This window comes from Saimiri boliviensis, chromosome 1 (assembly GCF_048565385.1).
Source record: "Saimiri boliviensis isolate mSaiBol1 chromosome 1, mSaiBol1.pri, whole genome shotgun sequence".
Taxonomy (NCBI): domain Eukaryota; kingdom Metazoa; phylum Chordata; class Mammalia; order Primates; family Cebidae; genus Saimiri; species Saimiri boliviensis.
Genome location: NC_133449.1, coordinates 205435291 through 205459238, shown reverse-complemented (window position 1 = coordinate 205459238; position 23948 = coordinate 205435291). Strand labels below are relative to the sequence as shown.

At 35.3% G+C, this 23948-nt stretch overlaps 1 long non-coding RNA gene across 3 annotated transcripts in view; it reads right to left on the bottom strand.

Moving 5' to 3' along the window:
- The window catches only part of LOC141583440 (uncharacterized), a 142768-nt gene that overhangs the window by 90189 nt on the left and 28631 nt on the right, over positions 1-23948 (bottom strand). The window contains exons 3-4 of one of the 3 annotated variants that reach the window (XR_012516056.1): positions 15507-15644; positions 15267-15422 (exon numbers count right to left, since the gene is read on the bottom strand). The exons of 1 other annotated variant lie outside the window; for it this stretch is intronic. This is a non-coding gene — a long non-coding RNA (uncharacterized LOC141583440). Of the gene's footprint in view, positions 1-15266; positions 15423-15506; positions 15645-23948 lie in introns of those variants that run through there. One more of the 3 variants, XR_012516057.1, reaches the window with a different exon arrangement.

Below are 23948 nucleotides of genomic sequence, written 5' to 3'. Positions count from 1 at the left end.
AACATTCACAATTGCTACAAAGAGAATAAAACACCTAGGAATACAACTAACAAGGAACATAAAGGACCTCTTCAAGGAGAACTACAAACCACTGCTCAACAAAATAAGAGGGGACACAAGCAGATGGAGAAACATTCCATGTTCATGGTTAGGAAGAATCAATATTGTGAAAATGGCCATACTGCCCAAATAATTTAGATTCAACACTATCTCCATCAAGCTACTAATGACCTTCTTCACAGAACTGGAAAAAACCACCTTAAACTTCATATGGAACCAAAAGAGAGCCCGCATAGCCAAGTCAACTCTAAGCAAAAAGAACAAAGTTGGAGGCATCACACTACCGGACTTCAAACTATACTACAAGGCTACAGTAATCAAAATAGCATGATACTAGTACCAAAATAGAGATATAGACCAATGGAACAGAACAGAGGCCTTGGAGGCAATGCCACACATCTACAAGCATCTGATCTTTCACAAACCTGACAAAAACAAGCAACAGGAAAAGGAGTCCCTGTTTAATAAATGGTTGGGAAAACTGTCTAGCCACGTGCAGAAAGCAGAAACGGGACCCCTTTCTGACCCCTTACACTAAAATTAACTCCAGATGGATTAAAGACTTAAACATAAGGCCTAACACCATAAAAACACTAGAAGAAAATCTAGGCAAAACCATTCGGAAAATAGGCATAGGCACAGACTTCATGACCAAAACACCAAAAGCATTGGCAACAAAAGCCAAAATAGTCAAATGGGACCTAATCAAACTCCACAGCCTCTGTACAGCAAAAGAAACAGTCACTAGAGTGAATCGGCAACCAGTAGAATGGGAAAAAAATTTTGCAATCTACCCATCTGACAAAGGGCTAATATCCAGAATCTACAAAGAACTAAAACAGATTTACAAGAAAAAACAAATAAGTCCATTCAAAAGTGGGCAAAGGATATTAACAGACACTATACAAAAGAAGACATACATTAGGCAAACAAACATATGAAAAAATGCTCATCATCACTGGTCATTAGAGAAATACAAATCAAAACTACATTGAGATACTATCTCACACCAGTTAGAATGGCAATCATTAAAAAATCTGGAGACAACAGATGCTGGAGAGGATGTGGAGAAATAGGAACACTTTTACACTGTTGGTGGAAGTGTAAATTAGTTCCATCATTGTGGAAGACAGTGTGGCGGTTCATCAAGGACCTAGAAATAGAAATCCCATTTGACCCAGCAATCCCATTACTGAGTATATATCCAAAGGATTATAAATCATTCTACTATAAGGACACGTGCACATAAATGTTCATTACAGCACTGTTTACAGAAGCAAAGACCTGGAACCAACCCAAATGCCCATCGATGATAGACTGGACAGGGAAAATGTGGCACATATACACCATGGAATACTATGCAGCCATAAAAAACCATGAGTTCGTGTTCTTTGTAGGGACATGGATGAACCTGGAAACCAGCATTCTCAGCAACCTGACACAAGAACAGAAAATCAAACACCACATGTTCTCACTCATAGGTGGGTGTTGAAGAATGAGAACACATGGACACAGGGAGGGGAGCATCACACACTGGGGTCTGTTGGGGGGAAATAGGGGAGGGACAGCGGGGAGTGGGGAGCTGGGGAGAGACAGGATGAGGAGAAAATGCTAATTATAGGTGTTGGGGAGGAAGGCAGCAAATCACACTGCCATGTCTGTACCTATGTAACAATCTTGCATGTTCTTCACATGTACTCCCAAACCTAAAATGCAATAAAAAAATAATAAAAAATAAAAATAAATAAAACAAAATAAAATTCTTTAGTACCAATCTATACTGATGTAATTTTTCCACGTAACAGCTGTCAAAAACATTTAATATTAAAATCTTTTTATTTTTACTCTTTTAATAAAAGTCTATCACTCTGCTGAGAATATATAAAATAGTGATGAGAGAAAAATGAATTTACCTGTCAGAAGCCTGTGTATTGATAAAATTCAGTATATTTATTTAAATTACATATAAATTAATATGTAATTTATGTTGCTCTCTTTATTCCATCACCTATTTTTGCTTTTTCTCTATTTTATTTCACTGACCTAATGAATTACATAATATTGTGTGCTGATGATAACTTATTGATTGCTCATCTACCCTTGAGTGTGTTCAACATGCAGTGACATTCATTCTTCCCCATAATGAGTTTTAAAATGGATTGAATCTGGAATAATTTCATTTACATCCTGAAAATAACACTGAGAATATGTAATGATAAGAGTTCTAACAAGATGGGAAGTTTAGTGTGCTGTTCACATTTGCCCCCTTTGCTACTTAAATCCAGAATTCTTCAGACCAGTGAATCAGAACAAGGAAACAAACTGAGAAGTAAACAGATGCCTGTCAGAACTGTCATGTTGTTTTCATAGGTTTGATCTTGTTAGAAAGTTTGACGAAAAAAGATTGAAATACACAGAAAAAATGATAAATCTGACAAATCAGTCAATTCACAAATTCAAGGATGTACATGTTGATTATATAGCCACTTTTTCAGTGTTAATATATCTCAAGATTTTAGAAATCATGTGTTTTTGAAAGAAAAAAAAACAGTGGTTACTTATGAAGAGTCTTAGTAACATATATTTAAGTCTCACTATTTCTTTGGGCCAGTGCAGGGCTATGGTAAAAATCTGAGATCTGAATGTCACTGATACTTGTTTTTATTTTTTTTTATATCATATCTACCATTTAGTAACCAAGTATTTGCTATTGGAGATTTTCCAAATTTTTTTCTGTTTTGTTATTTTCTGTACAAAATAGATAATACTACTACATACTAAATAATGTTATACAAGTGATTAAATAATATAATACAATTTAAATAATGTATAGTGTTTGGGGCACACTGTATACTCCATAAAAGGTAGTGTTACTATTTTTTATATATTTTTAATTTATAGCTGAATCACCCTCCATTCTGACAAAATTATGCATTAAAGGGTCTAAAGTACTTATAAATAATATATAGCTACTGTTATTTCTTCTGTCTTTAAGAATGATAAATGTACCAACTGCTATTTCTGGTCCACCTATATTTTTTCTTTGCATTATAAAAATGTATTGATAAAATATGAGATTAAATTTTTTCTTCTACAAAAGTTGAAATAAGACAGTCCATACTAGCTGGGAAACTACTGCGAGACTACATCATTGTGGAGGATTGTATTTGCTGTGGTGTCAATCATAGGTGGCAAGCACCACATGGTTCCCTAGTCATCTGACAGAATTAACGAGTCCATTCAATTGCTTCACTTACCACCCAGTGGTGTTTTAGACTCCATGGAAAGAATTCAATTGAGTGGTATTCCTCAGAGTTTCAATAACATGTCTTGAAGCCAGGGTTTTCAAAGTACGATTCATGAGTCACCCGCTTCAGAATAATTAGTTGCTTTTTAGAATTTGTTTTAGAAATCACATTCACAATTGAATCTTTAAAATAAATATTCCATATGGAAACTTAGTAATTATGAAAGTGTTAATAACATTATTTCTAATAAAAAAAATAGTGGATACTTTCTGTGTAATTACTGTGCTCCGGGAATTGTACTAAACCATTTCCACAACGGTTTATTCTTCAAAAAGAAAGAAAAAAACTGTAGACATCTGTTCTACCTATTGGATAAAGAAACTGAGACTAGAGAGAAACATTTCTTCAAGATTACACAGAGAACTGATAAACTGAACTGAACTAGAAAAATTCATTACTTATAAAGTCACATATACTGAGCTCATTTTGTGTGCCAAGGCTTGTACTTGGCTCTGGGAAAAGGAAACTAAATAGTAAACCCTTCACTCCACAAGGTATTGTTCTCCTATCTTCTTTGACAGAACAGGGCAGGATAAGGCCAAAGGAGCAATGCAACTGAGAACAACACGGATGCAGGACAATTTGTGGAAGGTACATGGGTTGTTTATGATGAAATGTGTAGTATTTAGTGATTTGTGCATTAAATATATGATCAACTTATATTTGTAACAGCAGTAATGATCAGTTGTAATGCCACAACTAGAACTGCATCTGACTAATGATAGATGGTGATAAAGAGTTGCTGAATGATTGAATGCAGGAATGGGCTGTTCTACACTGAATCTATGCTAAGATTTCTGAAACCTTAGCAGCCAAACTCTTTAAGTTTTGGCTTAGGTTGCAGAAAAACCTAATGCCATTTTTTCAATGATATGATCACTTTACTAGATCCTTGGCCTAGCCCGTTGCAAGTGTGTCTTCTGATGACTGATCTAAATGGACTCCTCTACGAAGTTGAAGAGTTTTCCCAGCAAGTTTTTTTTTTTTTTTTTTTTTTTACTTTATTCCCTCTTTGCATGAAATATATGCTACAATTTCTACAATTATTGAGTCTCTATTTAAGGCTTATGGTGGGCTCTGGTAAGCAAAATAGTCATGGACTCAAGACTTCACTCATCTCATATTCTAATGAGAGAAACAGGCATGTGTTGGGAAAGGAAATGTGCAGACTTGACATGATAAACCAAATTAAAATGATCAGAAAATCTAGAAACAGTGTTATTCAAGTGATGCTAAAACAAATTACTCCACACACATTACTGCAATTATATTGTAATTCATTATTCTATCTTTGAGTTGTTTTTAAAAATACAACAGGTTTTACTATGCTAATAAAAGTTTTGCACAGTAAATTATCAGGGAAATGCACACCTTCTTCTATCTACTTCTGAATACTTCTACTGCCAAATGCTAAAAGATCCCTATTTTTAACGTTGAAAACCCCTGATATTTATATCTATGAACTTCCGTTCATAAATGATCATAGGAACAAAAGGAAACCGAAAAATGGTGATGATGACGATAATGACAATATGCTGGTTATATGTTAAATATTCACTCTGCACATATCTATTGAAAATGTATTGTGTGCCAGCTATGGAGCTCAAAAACTGACTTCCTTTTTGTCCTCATAGATTTAACAATCTAGCAGAACACAGAGCTATTGACAAATAATAATTAAGCTGGAGATTCAGCAAGGGCATCTCTGAGGAAGAAATTGCATTAAACAGAATGCAAGATGAGGAGTCAAGCTAAAAAATATGTCTTACAGAGAAAAGAAAGTGTGTGAATTGTCTAGCTGGAAGAAAATAGGTGAGGCCATACAACAGGAAAAGGGCCTCAGGATACTCCTACGTCCTAATAGCAGCAATATTGCCACAAATAATTTAGATTAAGCCTTTATTAATTTCCATTTGGCATCATAGTATTGATGCCCAATTGTCTAAAGACTTTGAAGGCTTATTTGTTCTGCAGATTTTTTGTTAAAGTAATGAAGATTCGCATATGGCATTACTTGACTATTGATGCCTCACAAAATTACACTGAAATTCATTTGTGAAAAGTTATTTTTTATATCTCAATTTTAATGGGTCTGAACGCTGAGGTTCTATAAGTTATTTCAATGTTATTACAACTTGAAGAAAGTACTGATACTCTTATGGATATGAACTTTGAAGTTCAAAATATGTATTATTTAAATGTCTAATAAAAAGACATAATTTCTTAAAGTACTCTATATTAATTTAAATAATGCCTATGTTCTCAGAATGCTTTTCTACAAAATCAGTGTTTCTGTGGTTGTATATTCAGATTGTATATGACAACTTCATTAGACTATCAAGCTTTCAACCAGAAAAGCACTGAAAAAAATCTGTAGAATACAAAATGGAGAAAAAACATTTTTTGTGTGTGACAGCTAAATCACAGAGTTTTCACAAGAACATTTTTGGTATTGATTCTTGAAAGCAAAAATTATTTCCAAAATGAGGAGCTCCTATTGGCTGTAGGTTTTAACATCTTCCTTTTCTTCTCATTGCCAGAGTTTATCAGAATAGTTTAATATGAGGAGAAAAGCTCTCAAAAAAATGAAAGCTGAAATTGCTTGATCTAGTTAAATATGATTTTTTTCTAAATGACGTTCAATAATGCTAGAGGTTTTTTTTTCTTCTCATCTAATCTCAAATTGCTACACAAGAAAGCACTTGACATTTGCGCACCAGCCTTCCCTCAAAGAGATATTTTAAATTCTTAAAGAAAAAGGCAAGTGTATATGAGTATGCTAAAAACAGAGGCCATTAAAAAAAAAAAAAAGTCACTGACGCCATTATAAAACTGCAGTACGAAAACATGCAGTTTTAGGAAGTTAGGAGTGGGGCAGACTTCGAGGAAAGATCTTTGGCAGACTGGATGGGAAGATTTGAAGGAGATAGTGAACTGGAGGAGACATGATTCTGGGTAGGAAAAAAAAGATTTGATTAAGGAAGAAAGAAGCTGATAATACCAAAGAATTCAAGACTTCTTCCTGTGTCAAAACCAGAGAAAAATTCTGCACCTTACCACTGGATTTTAAGGAGTAACTAAAAGCATTTAAAAGTTGGCAGGAAAGTAGGCCTGTAGACCTCTGTGGTGCCAAGAGAGGAACTGAGGGCAGCATGAGCATTAATAAGCAGTCTATCTGGTGAAAAGTGGGCTCTGTCTCCAGATAACAAAAGCAAAATAGCAGCAATAAGGAGTTGGGGACATAATACCATAGCACCAGGGAAAACAAGGTTACCTACAGTACTACTCCAGTTTCAAAGGTGGTCATAAAACCTCTGAGTTTACTCATATCCAATACCAATCAGTTGATGAGGTGAAAAATAGGAAAAAACTACCATGAATGTCATTCATCTTAAATGTGAACTGTATCTTTCCTTCCTTTTATATTCCACTTCATTACCACTGCCTCGTTTAGAATCTCATCTCTTCATCCTTAGACTACAGTTAGTTTCAATCTCCAGGCTTCCTGGTTATCTCTGGAAACAATTTTGTAATTATATCCATCATGAGTATATGCAAAATCAATCTCATTTCATTCTCAGTTCATTAAGCCACAATGACTTCCTCAATGAGTTAAACTACTCTGTTCAGCTTGCAAGGCCTTAAGTGTGTTTTGTACATTTTCATCCATTGTTACTTCTAATTACTACTTCACATGAATCTCAGTCAACTCTTTCTCTGTTATCCATATTGTCTTTATCATTTTCTTTTTTCTCTCTCCTGTAATTTCACATTTTCAAAATTCTCTGAGGCTCAATTCAAGTTCTAGTTCTTCCATGACACCAAATTAAAGTGCACTAGGTCCAGGTTTTCTCCAACTTTGATCTCATAATGCATTTATACTCAGAACCATACATACTAATTCCACATTTGAAAAAGATTGGCTTAATTTGTCCCCAGAAAAAGACGTTAGGTTTCCACCAGCAGAGTCTTTTTATACTAGTTTTGTATCCACTGGGAAGCCCAACAGTGTTCTGGATGTTTGATCATTAATTCAATAAATACTTAGAGACTGGTTTCAGATAGCCTTCTTAATATCAAAACTGGACTGCCCTTGAAAGATTATTCAGCCGACAATACTGATTAAAACAGTCATTTACAACAAAGGAGGTTTCCAGTTGATCGATTTTATTGCCTGTTTTTTAGGTAATGCAAACACTGTAACAGGAAGCATCTTCTAAACAAAGTTTGCCTTGACTGTTGGGCATAGCCAGCTTTAACTGCTGCTTTAATTTCCCCTAAAGTTTCAGAGAGGAACTGAAATGTGAAGTGTTTAGCAGGGAGATGGGCCAAAAATTAAGTTAGTACAGAAAATAACCTGAGTGAAAAAGGAGAAACACAGAAACCTCGCCAGCTATAGGAGATCAGTTTACAGTCTGTCTGTTCACATTTTCCATTCATTCATAATTCTGGGCCACACGTGTTATATCCTCACTCTTTTCAATACTCACAACTCTGAAAGTAGTTTATCACAATTCCTGTCTTGAAAAAGGTGTTTACATTTTAATCTTCCATTGACTTCTCTATTCTTAGCTCTTACCATTTGAATAGTCTGAGCCTGTTCAGATGTTTCCTTTATCCTACCAATAAATTTAACCACAAGCTTTTGGGTTGAGATTAAGAAAAAAAAAATAGGCATAGTTTAATATTAAGTTATTCCAGGTTATAAGAAAAAGCAACAAGAAATGGGCAGATGCAGCATGACTAGAAAACTTGGAGATGTTCTTTTTAGCACCTGTGAAAATAAAGGTATTTGAGGAATCTACCATGTGGAACATCTTGAATTTTAGAATAATAGAGTATCAGATTTAGAGTGAACTTTAGATATAAATCTTGCTGAAACTTTTGAACAATACTGTGTATTCTACTGAAATTAAGACTAAGTTTCTACGTCTATCAAACATGGATAACAAGATAAAGTTAAACACAGAATTCCCATATGACCTATCAATTTCAATTCTAGGTATATAGTACTCAAAATAATTGAAAAATAGGTATTTGAATAATTATTTGCCTACAAATACTCGTGGCAGCACTATGCACAATAGCCAAAAGGTGGAAACAATCCAAATGTCCATTGATAGACAAATGGATAAAGAAAATGTGGTATATTCACAAAACAGAATGTAATTGAACTGTAAAAAAGAATGAGTTACTAATATATATACTACATTCATTGTGGATGTGAATGAATCTCCAAAGCACTGGGCTAAGTGAAAGAAGACAGATACCAAAAGTTCAATATTGCATAATATTATTTATATAAAATATCCCAAATGAGTAGATCTATAGAGACAGACAGTAGATTAGTAGTTGCAAGGCACCGATGAGAGATAAGTAGAATACCGTGCTTTAAAGTGTATGGAGTCTCCTTTGTGGGAGATAAAAATGTTTGGAAGCCAGAAAGAAGTCATGGTTGCACAAATTTTGTATGAATTAAATGCCACTTAATGTATACTTTAAAAGGGTTAACTTTACGTTATGTGAATTTGGTCTCAATTAAAGAAAAGGAAAGAAGTACTAGAGGTTGAAATATTTCTGTCTTTTACAGGTCATGTTGCAACTGACAGCATTATCCAATTTAAATGCTCTAACATTTTCTCTTTATGGTCTATATAAATTTGACTAACATTATAATTGGTAATTCATAGATATCTATCCAATATAAATATCTACTTTTGCTTTAAAGTACGGCCATGTTAATTAGTTTAAATAAGACATAGTATACATAGATTTAGAACAAAGATTATAACTCTCCTGTGCTACATTTGGATGCAGTTCATGGTGAATTTGCACAGCCTTTGATAAAAAACCTTCACGCTTTGGTTTGTGTTCAGCAATACAATATCCACCATTTTCAATTGTTGGCAGGAAATAGCTATTTAGCATTAGTCATCTTGCAGAATTTATAACATAATGATTGTACTCCAACCCAAACAACAGAATACTATATTGCCAAGAGTGGAATCGGGCTCACATTTATCTTTAATGGAGAAATACGTTCTATTTCAAAATGCCAAGAAAAAACAAACAGTCATGGAGGGTCATAGTTGGCAGAGTCTAGCCTAGGTATTACTTTTCAACTTTTCAGGCAACCTGTGAATCACCTATGACAAGTCTAATTAAAATAATTTCAGCTCTGTAACTGGGATACTAAGCAGATGGTAGAAATAAAATGTGCTGAACCGGCCATAAATGATTGAGGTAAGAAAAAATACAAAGAGAAGTGCAACCTAGTCCTTGCAGTTTGTGTGAGTATACATAGTCTTCTCTGATATGTTGGCATATGCTTTTAGCATCGTACCTTTACAAATATACATTGTAAGATATATGACATTATCCTTGGAAGCTGGGCCTTGGAGATGTTATAAATATAATCTGCAAAATGTAGCTAAGTCTTACGACATAATAATCTATTGGGGAATGATATAAAAGGAAAGGCATATAAACCAAATAGATGATTGGAAGGCGACATAAGAATTTATGGTCCCCATGAGCAGTGAACTGATAGTAGTCATTAGATCATATCATTTCTCATCATAAAGCCAATACTCATTGTCACTGTGAAATCTGTGTTTCTTCCTGTGCTAAGCCTTCCAATTGAATGAAATTTCACCGTGAAGGGGATTTAAAATGTTAAAGAAACAAATGAGCCTTTAAAATTTTTCTGTCTAAACCATGCAATAGACAGGAACTCTGCACAACACAAGTACGTGATACTGTGTTCACAGATACATATTCCCAGAGCAAGTTCCTTGGCTTACACTATTACCAGTGACACTCAATCAAGTATAGCCCTTCAAGAATTCCATGGGGAGAAATGTGTGAAACAGATCTTGAATCTCCTGTAGAAGGTAGGAGGGAAGTTATCAGGGGACTAGGAAATCAATAAACAATGCAGACAACCTAATTCTCAATGATGCAGGCATAACATGGAGGTATTTCACAAAATCTGGAGATACTTAGTTCAGTGATTTGGTTACTATTACAGTAAATTGAGTCATACAAAATTTTTTATTTCTCAGTTACAAAAGTTATGATTATACTATATTATAGTCTATTAAATGTGCAATAGAATTATGTCTAAAATATCAATATATATACCTTAAGTTAAAGCATTTTATTGCTAAGATGTGCTAACAATCATCTGAACCTTCAGTGAGCTGTGATCTTTTTGCTATTTGATGTTGATGCCTGCTGACTGAGCAGGGTGGTGGTTGTTGAAGGTTGGGATAACGATGGTATTTTTTTGAAATGGGACAACAATGAAGATTCTGCATGGATTGGCTCTTGCTTTCACATGAGATTTCTTTGAAGCATGTAATACTATTTGATAGTATTTTACCCACGACAGAACTTCTTTTAAAATTGGAGTCTATCATCTCAAACACTGACACTTTCTTATCAACTAAGTGTATGTAATATTCTAAATCTCTGTTGTAGTTTCAACATTGTTCAAAACGTGTTCACCAGGAGTAGATTCCTTCTCAAGAAATCACTCTCTTTGCTCATCCATAGGAAGTAACTCCTCATCTGTTCAAGTTTAGTCCTGACATTTCAGCAACTGAGTCACATCTTCAGGCTCCACTTCTAATTCTAGTGCTCTTATGACTCTATCACATCTGCACTTACTTCCTCCACTATAGTCTTACAGCCTTCGAAGCCATCCATGAGGGTTAGACTCAACATCTTCCAAGCCCCTGTTAATGTTGCGTTTTTGACCTCCTTTCATGGATCATGAATGTTCTTAATGGCATTTAGAATGGTGAATCTTTTTCAGAGGATTTCATTGTATTTTGCCCAGATCCATCAGAGTAATCCCTACTCATGGCATACTTCTTTAATAATACTAGAAAGTCAAAGTTGCTTCTCTAACTGTGGGCTACAGAATGGATGTTAACAGACATGAAAACAAGATTAATCTCCTTGTACATCCCTATTGGGACAATTGATGACTAGGTTCATTGTCAATGCACAGTAATGTTTTGAAAAAAGAACTTTTTTTCTGAGCAGGAGATGTCAACAGTGGACTTAAAATATGCAATAAACCATGCTGTAAATGGATGTGCTGTCATCCAGGCTTTGTTATGCTATTTGTGGAACACAGATAGAATTGATTTTGCATAATTCCTAAGGACCCCAGGATTTGTGGAATAGTCAAAGAGCTTTGGTTTCATTAGCTCCAACAAGGTCAACCTTTCCTTTGAAGCTTTAAAGCTAGCCATTGACTTCTCTATAGATATGAAACTCTGAGATGCCATCTTCTTCCAGTAATTATAAGGCTGTTTCATCTTCATCGAAAATCTGTGGTTGGGCGAAGTGGCTCACACCTGTAATCCCAGCATTTTGTGAGGCAGAGGCAAGAGGATAACCTGAGGTCAGGAGTTCAAGACAAATCTGACCAACATTGAGAAAACTCATCTCTACTAAAAATTCAAAATTAGCTGGGCATGGTGGTGTATGCCTGTAATCCCAGTTACTTGGGAGGCTGAGGCAGGAGAATTGCTTGAACCCAGGAGGCTGAGGTTGCAGTGAATCGAGACAGCACCATTGCACTCCAGCCTGGGAAACAAGAGCAAAACTTTGTCTCAAAGAAAAAAGAAAAGAAAAGAAAAAAAAAATTGTTTGATGTGACCACTTTCATCAATGGTCTTAGATTTTCTGGGTAACTTGCTGAACTTCTATGTCAACACTTGCTGCTTCACCTTGCTCTTTTATGCTCTGGAGATGGCTTTATTCCTTAAACTGCATGAACCAATCTCTGCTAGCTTCAAACGTTTCTTCTGTAGCTTTCTGACGTCTCTCAGCCTTCGTGTAGTTGAAGAGCATTAGGGCTTTGCTTTGGATTAGGCTATAGCCTAAGGGAATTTTGTGGGTAATTTTACCTTCTCTCCAGACCACCCAACCTTTCTCCATATCAGCAATAATGCTGTTTATTTTTTTATCACTTATGTGTTCACTCAAGCAGCATTTTAAATTTTCTTCAAGAACTTTCCTTTGCATTCACAACTTGGCTAAGTGGTGCAAGAGGCCTTGCTTTCAAACTACCTCAGCTTTCAATACGTCCTTCTCACTAAGCTTAATCATTATTGGATTTTTGTTTAAGGTGACTCTTTCATTTGAAAACTTAAAGGACATTATAGATTATTAACTGGGCTAATTTCAATATTGTTGTGTCTCAGGGAATAGAGAGTACTAAGAAGAGAAACAGAGATCAGCGAACAGCCTGTAAATGGATAGTCAGAATATACACAATTATTGACTAAATTTGATCTCTTGTATGGATGTGGTTTGTGGTGCCCCAAAACAAATACGATAATAACATCAAAACCACTGATCACAAATTGCCATAACAAACGTAATAATAATACAAAGGTTTGAAATGTTGCAGAAATTACCAAAATGATATACACAGACACATAGTAAGCACATACTGTTGGAAAATAGCACTGACAGACTTGTTGACAGGGTTGCCCCAAAGCTTCAATTCGTAAACCACATCATATGTGAGGTGAACTAAAGCAAAGCACAGTAAAATAAAATATAACAAAATGTATTCTTTTGTTATATTTTGTTTTAGAAGAAAACAAAATGTATTCTTCAATTTTTTCAACATATGTCAGTAATATCAGTGAAGTCTAAATATCATGCTGAACAAGAGATTTAATCTGTGCATGGACCCCTTGGCAATGGCTGATCTAAAGGCAATGCAGGCTTGGGTGATACACTGTGAATACAATAATAAGAAGTCATGGAAATACTGAGGGATCAATGATTTCTTTTTCTCTCTCAAGGTGCTGCCAGGATGAAAAGACAGACTAGAAAAGGCAGATGTAATGAAAGGTAATGAGAGATCAAACTTTAATTGAACTATTAAAAAAGGCACCACATCTGCTACCTGATAATCACACTACCACCACCAGGATCAGCCTCTGCTACCTAATAATTATACTACCACCATCGGATCAGCTCCACCATGTTTATTTCCCTTAAACCTTTATTACCACATTGTCAGAATGTGTGTCTCATAATTAAAACATCTTGAATTTATAAAAAAATTCAGTTATCAAAGTAATGAAAAAGAAATAACATGCAGTGATGTGCAGTGGCGTAACATCAACCCATGAACTGGTTGCCTCAAATGGTAATGCTCTAAAAGAATGTGAGGTTCTTTAATATCTGCTAATTAATGAAGGGAATTCTGTTTAAAAAATCATATACTACACTATCTCTTCTCTACCGTGAAATATTTTTCTGCTCTCTTTAGAGCAATATATAGTTGGTTTGTTTCTACTTAAAGAATATCTAATAGTTTATATACATATTAATTTGATTACTTGCAGGCTCATTAGTGAGCACTTTTGGGGAAGGTATGTTGATTCCAATTTTGATTAAAAATAAGCAGAGAACATCTGAAGTTTGATTTGGGCAAATGAACCAATGCCTGGTCTAATAAGTGGAAAAAAGGCTCTTAGCTAAAGATACTTGAGAGTTTTCACAGAAGATTGCGAATAAAAGGTACTTAAAAGTTTAAAGTACTTCCTGAAATCATCACTCTTTATAAAATAAATGATAACAAAATCAAATGATTATTTTAGAATAATGAAAGAAAAATTTGAATTCATTTTAAAATTCTTACCACTGAATAACTTACATTACCTACTCAGAACTTTTTAGAAACTGATTTAGGATTTTTTTTTTCTTAATTTTTTGAGTCCTCTCGGGATTTTGAAGCTATTTTTGAGGGAAAATGGTCTCAATTTTACTCAGCTGGGTGTGCATTTAACATGTGTTTCACTGATTGTAGAATTATTTATTAGCCTTCTTAAGATAATATAAGTTAAAGAATGCTGCAAGCCTCTGTTTTTTCCTCTTATGAACTCAGATCTATGAAAACTGTCTGGTTAATTTAAGAGAATCTTAAATATGGTGAAGGAATGAACAGTAGAATGATTGGAAGTTATAAAGAGTTTCTAAAAGTAAAAATAGGAAACAAACCAATGATGAAATACAATTTGCTTTCCTGAAGGCTTAACAAATAATGGGCTTTATAAGGAATGATAAAATTAAATTTTAGAAGCAAGGAATGTAGAGGTCTATAGAGGAAGACTTATTCTTTCTGTTAAGACTAAAAATGATAGCTCTACTTAAATCTCTTTTGGCACTAGAAAAATCTTGGAAATTGAGTTTCATATTCCATTGACATGTCAAGATATCTTATTCACCCAAGAAATAGTTTCACCTAAATATATGACTTGTTCTGTGCCATCACAGGGCTTAATTTAAGCATAGCACTTCTACTTTCAAGGAGCATCATGCTTGTATCAGCTCCATCAGGGTTGCAAGGCAAGTGGAGAATTGAGGCCATCAATTTTAAGGCCATGGAGTTGAAAAGTCTAGTCTTTAGAAAGTGACTTAAAACGTCTTGTATGGCTGTATTTATTGGTTTTGGTGCGACAGCATAATGAAATTTATGAAACAATTATTTTAAGTCTGAATTCATGACTAAATTGCTATACTTAACTTGCCATCTATTTACAGAAAGAACTCATATGAGAGTTCAGCTTTAGAAAAGGCAGAGGTCATTTAAAAATGCAACTAAAGGTCACTATTTCTAAAATCTCTTCTATAACAGGGGTAAGAACAGTCCATGTTTAAAGTAGTAACAGTAGTAAACTGAATATATAGATGAACTTTTAAAATACAGAAAAGGAAAAAGGAAATCTCATGAACAATGTTTTACTTTCAAAACCAAGCTAGCTTATCTTTATTGAAATCTCAAATGAAATTAAAGAAAACTAAAAAACCCAAATCACCAATATTGAACCATGGTTATTCTCAGAAAGGGTAGCACAAATATATTTTCAGGAAACATTTTATTATAAGTGGATTAAGTTAGGTGGCTTTGTCTCTATTTCAAATACGTAGATGAGAAAACACAGGTAATTGTACTTTGACAATTACAGTAGCCAGAAAAAGTTAGTGCTTTCTTCAATTTATGGTACTGAAGAGTGTCTAGAAGGGAATATGGCTAATCAGTAAGATGAAAAAACTGCTAATAGATGTTCTGCTACAAGAAAAATTATATGGGGCTGATACCTCTGTAATTAAAGTGTGAAGCGATCTGTTTTCCTGTGTTAGTCTTGATTTCCAGGTTGGCCTATAAATCTATTTTGGTTGGAGAACTGTCCTTTTCGCTACTTAATAGTTTGCATTCAGTGGAGGAGGATACCCTCCCTAAAAAAGAAGTAATGTTCTTTCTTCAAGGACATTAATTTTTTTTATTCAAAAACTATTTGTCAGCTATTTATTTTGTCAACAACTATACTAGGCTTTTGCAGTAAGCAAGATTTCAGAAATGGCTTTCTCTGTGGGGAAATGTTATTTATACAGCTTACATTTGATTAGGTATGTGGGTATTCTTATTTTTCTTCTAGAACTTTTGTAGTGAGCAACATTGAAACTTTACCCTAGCTAATTTGCACTCTGGATCTTGACTATTAAGTTAGTGATTGTGAACCTACTTGTTTTCACTCTAGGATATCTTATAAAGACCAACGGTACACAACTAACAATGTTGAAACAGAAAAAACAATCAACAAATGGGCACTACCTTTTTCCCTTAAATCTGATTAAAGTTCAAACCATCATTTTTTGAGACATTGAGCTATTCATAAGTCAGCATAATCCACTCATGGTTTTCAACATAGGATAACATATTCAACAAAAAGAAATCTGAAAATCCTTCTCTAACCATCACTTTAGGGCATACTTTATAGTCGATACCATTGCCTCATAATAGCCATTTGCCTGAAGGTGATAAGGTATAACTGTGATAGTTCTGAAAAGGTTTGTGCACTGAAATATAAACACTGTTAGAGTAAATGTAGACTCTTTGTTCAAATCATTAATTGCTAGCTAGTCATGTGTTGCAGATAATTGCAACACAGCTGTTAACAGGTGAAGTGTGAGCTAGATTTACATACACTTTCCATTGCTTTGAGGCTGTACTTTCTCTGCATTGGTGCAACTCTATCAAGATGAAATCTTGACCAATACTTTTGGTCAATTTTTATGACAAATTAGAATATTTTATTCTGTAGAAAGAATAATTGAACTGTGGCCCTGTTTCTCTTCTCTGGCTCTACCAGTGTTTATGCCAAGGTCATGCTTCTCATGAGATGACCATGGGTGATTGTGCCCATGTTAAAAATAGATATTTTTTAAGTACTTAAATCTGAGTACAAGTTAAGATGTTTCTAATTTTTCATCATGTTATATACCAACTGAGACCATATTTCACAGCATATTTACTCTGGGATACATTTTAATGAAGCAGTTCCCATTTGGACTATTGTCAGTCACTATATGACAGGACAAGGATATTTTAAACCAAGATCTGGCATTTAAAAAAAATATTCTACTTGGCAGTGACACACACCAAAGCAAGTCTCATGGCCGTGATAGACTATGGCAGAGTGGAACATTTAATCTTTTAACAGAGAGGAGTACCACTAAAAAGACATCAAAATAATATGATGCATAATATTTACATCTACTTTGGTGGTACAATTTTGAGAAATAAATATTATGATGTCATGTAATACGTTATAGCCAATCTTACGTGCTAGTCTTGAGACAACATCAGTGATGATAAAGAGTAGTTTATATTTCTTTTAAAATGGTAATACAGGTATAGAATTTTTAAAAGTTTGATTATTTATCCATCATCTTGGAAAACACATTGAATACTGTTAAAAAGTATATCATAGAATATTATATGAATTATCTTTATAAAGGTGGAACAAGTCCTCTGTATAATTGTAATAGCAACAGAAAGCTCTGAATATCTTGTGTTGTCATTGAAATGAGTAAATTATAGACTATGTACCTTATCTTCAGTGAGTTAAATTCCGAAGCATTGATGTGACAACTAAACTTGTGACACAAGATAATACATTTTCACATTTTTAAACTCAGAAACTCATATATCATATGTAGATCTGTCTGAAGTCATTTTGATGGTCACTCATCTGTATATTACATGATCATGACTCTCTGAAATTTGTCCTATACTTTAAAGCCCTAGAATTAAGGAGGAGGAGGAGGAGGAAGACGAGGAGGAAGAGGAGAAGGAGGAGGAGGAAGAGGAGGAGGAGAAGGAGGAGGAGAAAAAGGAGAAGAAAAGGAGAAAAAGATATATCAAATAATTCCAAACTGAAGTATTTTCCATGGAAAGAACTTTCATAAGTGATGGCAATAATTCATTACTAGCCTAATACTATCCCTCTAGTGAGAATAAATAACTCTCTGAGCAAGCATATGTTTTGTTAGGTGGATGGCACCTTTGTGCTACTTTCCTTTCAGGTAGGTATAGCCTTGCAACATGTAAAGCAGCTTGAACCAATCTCGGTTTCCTTCACCTCCTCAACCAGACAACCATGAACAATGCAAAAACTGTTCAAGCAAATGTGAGAACCCTGGTTATTGAGTCTTTATGGTCACTTAATTAAAGGTAAGTCTTTGTAAACTTGGCAAAACCAAGTCTCACAAAGATTTTGCTCCAGGAGTAAATGTTGGGTACAAGCATTGCTCAAGTGTTCATTTCACATTGTATTTCCACTCTGTGATTATCTTGCCTCGAGCTGAGCCTCTGACTTAATCTTCCCTTCTAATCCAACTCAAAAGTTGCACATCAGTAATACTTGCTCTACTTACACTTCCTAATTATAACTTAGCTTCACGTGTCCATGCATTTGCACTTTGACAGCTTCCCGTTTCACATTCCACCTGCTATAGCTTCTGAAAACTCAGCACAAATGTTTATGTTTTCTATGGAAGTCATGAAAATATAACGTAGAGACTTTCTGCTGTAGAAAGAATAATTGATTTGTAGCTCTGTTTCTGTTCTCTGAATCTATCAGTGTTTATGCCAAGGTCATGCTTCTCATGAGATGATTTGAGCATTGATACAAAGGCAGATCTATTCCTCCAAAATATGTCTCCTCTGACAGCTGACTTTTGTTCAAGGATATTCTATTGATGTGAGCACGTCTTTCTTAGAACTGTGCTACAGACTGAGACTGTTCCTAATCTTACTGCTTTGCTACTGTTTTTCCAGAAATCAGATCTGTCCTATTCCTCTCTGGCTCTGCACTCCCAATTTTCTTTTACATGTGTTTCCTCAATAAATCTCTTGCATAGATCAACTCTTCTGAGCATCTTTTGTTAGAGGATCTGAACTAACCAACTGATATTGAAAGAGACCCAAAAATAGGTGGCAAGATTGGAATTGAAGATGGGTTCAATCACCAGCCCACAGGTAAAACGGATGCCATCTTATAACTGATGGTTGTAAACGAGCACTTAACAGCGAAATGTGAGCACCAGAGGATACTTTTGGTAGCTTAAATGGATATCCATATCTCTTGGAGAGGAATAGACACAGCAGCAAATTGAAAATTTGATAATTACGTTTGCATAGTTTCAGACACATCTGAAGGTCCTTCAAGACAGATCTTTCATGCTAAAATCAAAGCCCTGGTTAAGAAAATCTGGAACTCTGAAACGTGGAATGGAAATATCTAGATGGGTGTCCATGTAGATGATGACTCATAGACACTTCTGAACTGGCAGATCTTAGAGAAATGGTTCACCTTTGTCCAGTAATCTTCAGTTCTCTCATTGTACTATAAGACTGTAATACCCAGGGTACAGTAGCTTGCACCTATAATCTCAGCATTTTGGGAGGCCTTAGTGGGTGAATCATTTAAGCCCAAAAGTTGGAGACTAACCTGAGCAACATGATGAAACCCTGTCTCTATGAAAAACTACAAAACTTTTCTGGGCATGGTGGTGTACACTGTAGTATCAGCTACTTCAGAGACTGAGGTGGAAGGATCAGTTGAACCTAGGAGGCAGAGGTTGCAGTAATCTGTGATTGCACCACTGAAGTCCTGCCTGGGTTACACAGCAAGACTCTGTCTCAAAAAAAAAAAAAAAAAAAAAAAGACTATAAAACTATAAAATAGTACACAGTCTCATTTCTCCTTGCAGCTAGGCTGATAACTAGAGTTAAATCTTAATATGATCTATGTTAAGTAGGTTCTGGGCATGATAAGGAAAAGAAAGAAATGACACACCTAAGGAATTGCAGAAATTAGGTAGTGTTTATTGACAGGAGAAGGCATGTACAACTGTGATTGCATTTTGAGACTCCTTGATCAAAATGATGTAATATAAGACCAGAAAAGCAAGAATTCATTGAAATGGAGCTTGACTTACAGCGAACTACGATGATTAAAAGAGCAGAAAGCCCCTAAAGGCAAAATACATGGGTAGACAACAAAGAGGCTACCTGACATCTACATCTCCCCTTCCAAAAACAAAAACAAAAACAGAACAAAACAAGAATCAAGACAGAGAAGTTTGGTACAGTCACCCTCAATAAAAAGCTATGACTCAACTTAAGTGTCCAGTGATTGATGACTGGAAAAAGAATGTGGTATATATACACCATGGAGTATTATGCAGCCATGGAAAAGAATGAAATCATGTCTTTTCAGTAATATGCATGGAGCTGGAGGCCATTATCCTAAGTAAAATAACTTAAAAACAGAAAATCAAATATTATATATTCTCATAAGTGGGAGCTAAACAATGGACACACATGGACACAAATATGGAAATAATAGACACTGGGGACTCCAAAAGCGGGGAGGGTAGGAGGGAGATGAGAGCTGATAAATTATTTATTTGGTACAATGTTCACTATTTGGGTGTTACGAGAAGCCCAAATCTTACCATTATGCAGTATATCCATGTAACCGACATGAACATACACATCCTGAATCTATAATTTTTCAAAACAAGTTATGATTACTTGCTGAGTTCTCATACCTGTGTAAAATTTTAGATTTGGAAGCCATTGACTGAAGAGGTGGTCAGATTCATAGGAAGAAGTACCATGCAACATTGCAAAATATCATAACTTGTGATGATTTCTCTAGTCATAACACTGTATACTAAAGCATGGGAAATACATGTTTGAAGACAGTTGGACAGAATCTGAGTATAACTTGACATTGACAACCAAAGTCTTCATGTGTCACCATTGACCCTATGTGAGAGTAGAGGCTTAAGTATGATAGGAAACAAATGGAGCGCTGACTAAAATCTAACTCACAATGGCCCACTCTGTCCATGGATTCACCCAGGAGTTGTTTGCCCAGTACCCAAACACAAATTGGACTTTACTATGCAGTTGGAATAATACTCATGTAGAGGCCTTGGTTTGCAGAATGAGAAATATGACCATGAAGAAGGCTAACTTGTCACCCCTTGAAATGCTATCCTCCCTCAAGCTAAGATATTTGGTCAAAACTAATATCATATCCCCGGAAGAATGTTGGATGTTATTATTACCACTAAAGATCTGAAGGTTGCAAGGGAGGTCATCTTTATTATATCTCCATTAATTTACTAGTCTTTCCCTATAAACACCTATATAGATGTGGAGAATGGTTATAGACTGCTGGAGACTCAACCAAATGGCTGCTATAGTTATGGATGCTTTGCTGACTGACTCACTATTATTAGAATAATTTAATAAGGCTTCAGCTATATGGCATATACAATGGTATATAGTTATTGACATGGAGAATGGATTCTTTTACCTTCTGATAATAAGACAGGATTTTTAAAACTTTACATTCATATGAGAAGGTAAAGAAAGTTTATTTGAAGTTTTGTTTCAGAGGTGCATTTCTTTTTACCCTCTGTCATAACTTCTGTTATAGTCTGAACTGAACAGCCTGGAGATTCCATCAAATATCCAATGAATTCCTCATGTCAATGACATTATGATGATCAGACAGTGTAAGTAAAGGGAAGTTATTTCATTGGCAGACTTCATAAGATATATGTGTTACATATTATAGGAAATAAAACATCAAAACTCAGGAACATGCTACTTTAGTGATGTTTTCAGAGTCCAGTGTTCAGAATATGTCCAAAAATTCCACAAGAGAAAAATAAAATTGAATCATCTTTCATCTTTTATTACAAAGAGGGAAGCACCTTAGATGGTAAGCCTCTTAGGGGTCTGGAGGTAAGATATTTCACACCTCAGAATGCTGTCTCACCCGTATAATATACAGCATCGATTGTGGCCAGCTTTGGGTGAGGCCCAGAGGAGGAAAGCATTCCTGTTAATGAAGTTGATCTCAGGCCATGATTCCTACCACTAGCTATCACCTTAGCAGAGGGCTTCAGCTTATTCTGCTTATCATCTGTGTTTTCCCCTCAGCGAGTGAGGCCTGTAAGAACCAAGGAGAATGTGCTACCCAAAGCTGAATTTGGAAGTGACTTTTAGGGCACCTATTAGTCCATTTTCATACTGCTATGAAGAAATACCCGAGATTGGGTAATTTACAAAGAAAAAGAGGTTTAATAGACCTTCCAGTTCCACATGGCAGGGGAGGCCTCACAATCATAGCAAAGGGCAAAAAGGAGCAAAGGCACGTCTCACCTAGTGGCAGGCAAGAAAGCATTTGCAGTATAGCTGTCCTTAATGAAACCGTCAGATCTTGTGAGACTTATTTATTGTATGAGAACAGCATGGGAAAATCTGCCCCCATGGTTCAATTACCTCCCACTGGGTCTCTCCCACAACACATGGGGTTTATGGGAATTACAACTCAAGATGAGATTTGGGTGGAGACACAGCCAAACCATATCATGGCACGAGGGCTGGAGTATGGCAGACACTAAGATTCTACTCAGCTCTTCTGCTGTGGGAAATAGATGTGATGGGCTTCTGTACCCTTCATTTTTTACTACGTTTATGCTGAGACTGTGGTTTTCATGGTCTGCTCCCACCCAATAGCTCAACATGGGGCTATAGTAAGGAAGGCCAATTTCTGCAAAACACAGAACTCCTCTAACAGGAGTGGCTGCTCAAGGACTCCTTGAACAGCAATTTTGGCTCAAGGACTTCCATCGACCTTATCAAAACTTTCTTAAAACTGTGCTACAATTTGAGACTCTTCCTACTTTTTCTCTCTCTTTCACGGAAGTCAGAATTTCATCATGCTCTGACAGATCTCCCTCCCACTCCAGTTTCTTTCCCCTTTTCTTTTGCAAGCATTTCCTCTTAAACCTTAACTACATCTCTTGTACATCTAAACCTGTTTTGACATCTGCTTCTTAGAGGACCTGAACTAAGGTCTCACCACAAGCATGAACTTTTGATATTCTCAAAAGCCACTCTTTAGCTAGTCTTCCTGGACTAGCGTTTTAATGAACACATTCAAAAATTACATAAAGTAAATTTTATTCTTTAGGTATTCACATGGTAAAAGTAGATGGACATGATTGTCCATTTCCCAAGAAACCAGTTTCAGAGTTAATCTCAGATGGCCAATAAGTCTTTTTTCATACCCATACCTGTAACTATGATTGTGATTGTCTATCTAACCCTCTCACTATATACGTACACATACACAATCTATACCTTTTATAGCAGCTTAAATATTTCTTAATATCATCAGTTGGAAAGAAGAAAATTTGTTGAGTATGAAAATCTGAGCATCCATAGATGATTCAGAGTTTCCTAGCATCCACTAATGTCTGTGAATCAAGCCACTTTAACAGTATAATATTTTAAATCTCTGAGATACTGATTTCAGAGTCTGTCCTCTCAAGACTTGCTTCTCTTCTGACATTGCAAATGTGACACTATATTCTGCATGGTGCAAACACAGGGAAGTAATAGGAGAAGTAGGGAGAATGTTATTGTTGAAGTTATTTTGTCTTTGTTATTATTTATCTTTGTTAGATGGCTACAGAAAGAACCAGTGTATGAAGCTATGCCACTGGGTAAAGTTGGGTTAGGCTCAAGCTAACAAGATCTGTGGATACTAATGTGACTGTTACAGCTTTTCACACAAGAAAGTGTATAACATTTCTTCACCTGCCTGATAATTATTTTCTCAGATTAGTTTCTAGTATTACACATTATTTTAGTTTACATATTAGTTTAGATAATTTACTCTCAAACTAGTTATCCTCATTTTCTGCTTCTTAATCTACACTGATCTTTCACTTTAAAATATATTTATTAGGTTCATGAACCATGCTGTCTTCCCAAAGATATCTACACCTTAATCTTGTGCATATATATACACACACACATATATATAATGTCTTGTAAAATATGTCATCTTACATGTCAAAATATGATTAAGATTATGAACTTTGAAATAGAGATATTACTCTTGGTTATCTGTGTGAGCCCAAACTAATCATATGAACCTAATAAGCAGAGTGTACTATGTAAGGGTCAGAGAGACACCTCCAGGAGAAATTGGGACCTCAGGCCTATAATCTCAAATAACTGAATTCTGCCAACCATCTGAATGAGTGTGGAAGAAAATTCTTCCAAGAAGCTCCTGATAAGGGCCCAATCTGCCACCTTGTTAAATTCCTTGTTAAATCAAGAGCAGAGAAACCTGGCATACCAACATAAATTCTCACCCATAT